The sequence below is a fragment of the Uranotaenia lowii genome, chromosome 2 (assembly GCF_029784155.1).
Source record: "Uranotaenia lowii strain MFRU-FL chromosome 2, ASM2978415v1, whole genome shotgun sequence".
Taxonomy (NCBI): Eukaryota; Metazoa; Arthropoda; class Insecta; order Diptera; family Culicidae; genus Uranotaenia; species Uranotaenia lowii.
Window position 1 is genome coordinate 285,347,606 of NC_073692.1, and position 6,194 is coordinate 285,353,799.

A 6,194-nucleotide genomic window follows, 5' to 3' on the forward strand; every position below is an offset into this window, starting at 1 on the left:
TGGCAGAGAATTGACTGAAAAATAATTCACCTATTCGAACAATGAATTTTCGTCCAACCAGGTAGCTGCGGATCCATTCCAGTAAAGACCCGCAGATACCAATATGATCGAGTTTGGCGATGGTTATGTCATGGTTCACCTTGTCGGAAGCAGCTGACAGGGCAGTGTAGGTAGATGACATCGGTATGTACAGATGGGGCATATTATTCCCTTCTTCCATTCCGCCGGTGGCTGTTCTGTGTCCAAGATCCGGACCATCAACCGGTGGTCACACTTTTTCTCCGGGAAAATTCGGACTTGTTGCCTCTTCGGCTGTCGGTGATTTTCAATCCAGCTCGCCCTCTGCCGGCAGCGCTGCTTCGAGCGATTGCGCATGGTCTGCCGCGATCTGCCGCTGGCCAAAACTTTATTGGTCCTTTGTGAGATCTAATGTACGGTAGAAAACATTTTCTCAGGCACTCCTCTTCGTACATTTTGGAGTCCATGGTCTTGTTTGTCACAGCTGCAGCTGCAAATACCTTGCCAGATCAAACGAATTTGAACTAGCTGGGGACATCACCCCGACCAATGGCTATATAAAATTTTCGGCCTGGAAGCTGCCAAAAACCCATCACATACATTTCGTCATCCATGAGGTTGCATCCGTCATACTACGTAAGAACCTTATTGTATATAACTTCCGGGCACGTCCTTTGGCTACTACATTCTGCTTCAATGTCCGGTTTGGTTGCTTACTGGCCCGATATGATCTTATTCCTTCGCAGTGATGAATCCTTCTGACGGTGCACCAGTCGGCATTGAAATTAACGATGTCATAGTCCGACTGCCCTAGGTTTGTCTTCATCGTTCTCAACACCTTCAAATGCAGTTTCCGATCCTTAGTTTCACTATGACGCTTGGTATGAACCTGCCGATCGGTAGAATGCATCTCACGGAAGCGTTTGAGAACGCTGAACACAGCCTATTTGACGATTTTCAACGATTTCACGATTTTTTAACCTGACATCTTCGGTTATTTGACGTTGGTGTCCAAAATCCATTTTCTTTTTGCGGCTTCTATCACGTGTAATTTTTTTAACATAACGAATCGTAATGAATTTTTCAAAACTGATAGAGGAAACAGTCCAAAATAAAGTTCAAAGTACTGTTAAAACATTCCATATTCGACCACTAGGAGCGCTGTGGTGTAATATACAGTGCGTCCATATTTAGGATGAGCTATGCTTTAGTAATTTTAACTAGCAATGTAAGTATTTGTTGTTTTTAGCGGTTCAACGATGTGAATTAAGATATCAGACGTGACTCCAAATATTTCACTCAGTCGTACTCAAACCCGGCAACGCTTCAGGAAAGAAACGTTAGTTCAAATGAAGTCTGAAAAACGATCGCAGCTCATCCCAACTATCATTTTTGCCTGAATTCAGCACTTCAAGGCGAAATTTGGATGTCACTGTGTGTGTGTGTGTGTGTGTGTGATCCAACCAACGACCCCCTGAGCTGGCAGGTATGTTATGCAAAAGAGTCAATATCAATCAATCTGATTGAAACTGTTCAATTGCGGGTGCTGGTGGTGTTAGCTCTATTGAAATTCCAGAAACCCATTTCAGAATGACAGAGACCTAGCTGCACATCCCGAGGTAACTTTCCTTATCAATAAGCCCCGTCCAATCATAGCCGCATGACCAAATGGGTCATGTAGTTATGATTAGACTTTCGATCTTTTATTGTTGATATGCTCAGCTACTAAAAAAATATAATTTCCAAATTATATAAATTTAGCACCCTAACACATCCAACAAAAGATCAACGTGTATTTAGAATATGGTTTAGTTCAATAATGATAATATATATATTATTTATGATGAATATGAATGTTATGGCTTAAATGATAATTAAAATAATTCATGTTAAAAACAGAATACCGGTTGGAATATCTGAAAGATGAAAATCATTTATATTAATTGTAACACTTTTGCAGAATTGAATAATTGAAAATATTATATGTAGAGATTGTTCGTATTTTTTTCTTTTTAAAAAGTAAAATCGTAGAAGGCGTACTTAATTATGCTTCATGTTGTGCCTAGCGGAGACCATCTGAAAAACCTAAATCATTATAAAACTATAATAATGTCTTTGAATGGCGTTGTTAATGATAAGATGGATGAAGCATTATTGCACTAAATCTGTTAATCTATTATTATTAGTGGGGGAGTTACAAAGCAAAAAATTGATATTTGTTCCAGCCTTATGATAAAAAAAGATTTTTATTATAAATACGGTAATACCCTTGATGCACCTGCTGTTGTTGTTTAAAAATATAATATGACATAATGCGATGTAATATAAAAGAATAAAATTTCATATAAAATAAATTGAAACATAATAAAATTGAATTTTATATAAAGTGACATATAACACACAAGTCGGTCGAAATTCAAGCAACGAAGTGAAATATACCGTGTATAACTCGATAAATTGGTGACATTTAACTGTGATTTTCAGTTAAATAGTTAAAAGGAGAACAAATACATAAAAAATAGGTACAAATAAAATTAAATGACTATTATACTCAATAAACAAAACAGCTACAAATAATAAACGTGATATAATACATTCCTAAAAATTTAAAATGACTGAAAAAGTTTAAATGATAAAAATCCTATTAAAATGAATTGAATTGCTTACTTAAAATGAAATGTAGCTTACAAAAATAAAGTAATACGTTCAGAATTAAACAATATTAGGTATCAACTGGAATGAAGAACATTAGCAAGAAAGATTTAACGAAGCAAAAAAAAAAAAAATCAATGTTTAAACGCGGCTACCATTATGCTGGAATAATTTTGTCGCCTGTCATTCAACAACCTGTCAGAAATAGAATAATAAATAAAACATTGAGCTCATGATCTGCAATTAAAATTTATTATTAGAAACCTGTTGAAAAAGATTATTGAATAAAATGGAGTTCTCTGATAAGATTATGGATGAATTGAATGAAGCTGATGACAATGAAGGCTCTGGATGCGTTAAGTCCGAAAAAAATTGAAATCCCAAAATATTGTATTCAATTGTTCATAAAGAACTATTTTATTGAAAACTACAAATTAAAAAACTTCAAGAAATCTAATCATTAAAAAAAATATTAAAATAGTAAACGAGCGATTCATAACTCCATTGTCGTACATTAAAATCACCTGAAAACCAAATCTTAAAAATAAACTTACAAAATATATTATGAATGTATTTAAATTTAAGTATATTTGTCGCGCTAAGGATCTGAGGATGTAAGTGTATAAATGAGAGTTACTGGAAAACGCGTTTCAGGATTGACAAGTTGCTCGATTTTTCATACATTTTCGAACTCGAGCTGTTTGAATTTGGAAAAGTGTTAACAAAAGTATTACTCATCTTATTTTGCACCAGAGAGATTGAGTATGAAGAATCGATTGAAATGATGATTTTCGCACTTACATCCATCTGATCCTTATGTACTCATATATTAATACAACTGAAAAATATAACAATAAATCATTCATCCGGTAAATTGATAACAATTGGCTGAAAAATAATATGGTTAAATCAGTTGTTACAATTCTTATTCCTTTTTACAACCAAATTAATTTTACAATGTTGCGTTAAAATTTGATATTATTTGAACAAAAAATCTAATGAGTCTAAATGTTTAATTGGTTCGATACTTTAAATCCATTAAAACTAGGTTTTGACAAAAAAAGTTAATTTATAAATTCAAAACTTATTGTTTTCTAAATTATTCAGGCAACACTGTAAGCTAGTTGCTTCTTTCATATGAACGAAACTTCATGACCTCTTCCTTTATGTTGAACTTTTTATATTCTTGTGCAGTTCAGACATGAACCTAAATATGTCGGTGGACCTGGATCAAGTTAAACTTTTATGGGAATAATTTTACTAACTAGTACGACATTTTCAGAATAATTCAAGGATTTAATAAAAAAAAAAGAAATAAAAACGTGTACTTATCTTTTATATAGAAATCCAATTAGTTCTTGATGATCCTCTTCGGTAACATAACGGCTCCATTTCATAAGCTATACTAGCGCCACTTCGCATAAGCCAAAATGTGGACCTATCTGGAAGCTGCTCCAACGGGTTTGTGTCATGGAATGCATTGTCACGGACACATTCTCATTAAAAACATCGCAGAAGAGAATTATTCACTCAGGCAAATTCTTATTATAATTTTCATAAGATGCATCTTATGAACCGCTCTTTAGAGTGTAAAATAATGTTTCATAAGAGTCTTATAAAATTCTTTCAATTTTCATACGATGTTCTTATGAAAAATAGAAGAAACGGCATTGTGAAAAAATAATGAACATATTCATTCATAGCATCAGTTTTTTTCATCATCTAACAGTACGAAACAATCGCCAGTTCATAGTTATTATAGTTTTCCTTCAATGTTAAATGTTATTGCTATCTCCGGAATGGTAAGTCCGATTTGATGTTTTTGGTATGAACGTTTAATATATTAGTAAACAAAAATACATTATTTCTTTACTTTTCAGCAAGCTGATCGCCAAAAAACGAAAGGTCGAAGATTAAGATGCGGCAAAAAAAAATCTGATGGAGCCGTCTGTTGATGCGCTGCTGATGGTGACCATGAAGAATTTAGTTTTAAACAAATTTGGCAAACAATAAAGTGAATGTTTTCAGCATGGAATAACTAGATTTTTTCTTATTAGAAAGTGATTAACTGTTTCCATAAGAGTCTCTTATGAAAAGCAACAATTTCTCATTTAAGTAGGCGTTCATCTTCAGAATTCATTCGCGTCATAAGACAATCTTATGAATTTCATAAATTTTTCTTATGGCGCCACTTCATAAGAGAATCTTATGGCATACATAATAGTATTTTTCTGAGTGTTTTTTTCCGCTTATTTTCGACCCAGTCGAACTTCTCAATACTTATCCCCTCTTTATTCCGCACCATCAGCTAATCACCACCTAATCTAATGCCTCACAAAACAACTCCCTGCTCACTTAAATACCCCTAAGAAAACTTCACTTTTTCACAATTCGCATTCTTAACTTTTCGAAACAAACATCGCCGACGAAACCACGAAAATCGGTAGCACCAGTGCTCCGTCGAACAGCACACACGTACACACCCGTACGGATCAAATTGAACAAATTCAGGTCAGCCAAAATGCTTGAAATGAAATTGCGAATTGTTCAACACTCTCAAGTTCAAAACTCTGCATTTCCACAAAACACGCTAACACAATTCACTTTCACTCTAGAAACAAACATTCAAGGCGAAATTTGGATGTCACTTCAGCGAAAATTGGTTAATTGTGTAGTTTGACTATAAATGTACAGGGTCCGGCAATGAACTGCTACATTACTTCAATAGTAATTATTTCGTTGCACACGAAACAGTATTGAACGACCCCTCGTTGCTTTGTTTACATTATGTCTTAGCTATCATTGGATGTAAGTTTTACTTTTATAATCAGTTTTTATCCGGAAAAAAGGATCTCAAGCAGAAACGTAGCGCTGTGGTCGCCTTGTTTCTAGCTGGCAAACGGCAAAAGGACATAGTTCGTGAGCTGTCCGATATACGTGTGTGCAGATGTTTTGTATACCGTACAGTTAAAAGATACCGGGAGACCGGAAGTGCCAAAAAACGGAATGGTGGGGGACGCCGACCTACTGTGGTGACACTGGTGACACCCGCCATGGCGAAGATCGTCAAGAAGCGCCTTAAGAAAAATCCTCGTCGTAGTGCCTCTAAATTGGCAGAGGATCTCAACATATCGGATCGAAGTCTCCGTCGGATCCTGAAAGATAAACTTTAGACCAAGCCCTACAAGATCCAAAAGGTTCAACACCTTACGGTATAGCAGAAACAAGAACGGGTAAAAAGAGCAAAGGCGCTACTGAAGAGGGCCGCGGAAGGAAGGTTGAAGAATATCATGTTTACTGAGAAACTCTTTACCGTACAGCAGTTCGTGAATAAGCAGAACGATAGAGTTTGGTTGCCAGACGGCCACCCGGCGACAGAAACCAGCATCGGTGATGGTTTGGGTCGGAATCCCCCGTGATGGCTGGACTCCGGTGGTTTTTGTCCCTGAAAGAGTGAAGATCAACCAAAATACATATCGGGAACTAGTTCTACAGAATGTCGTCGAACCGTAGGCACGTCGACA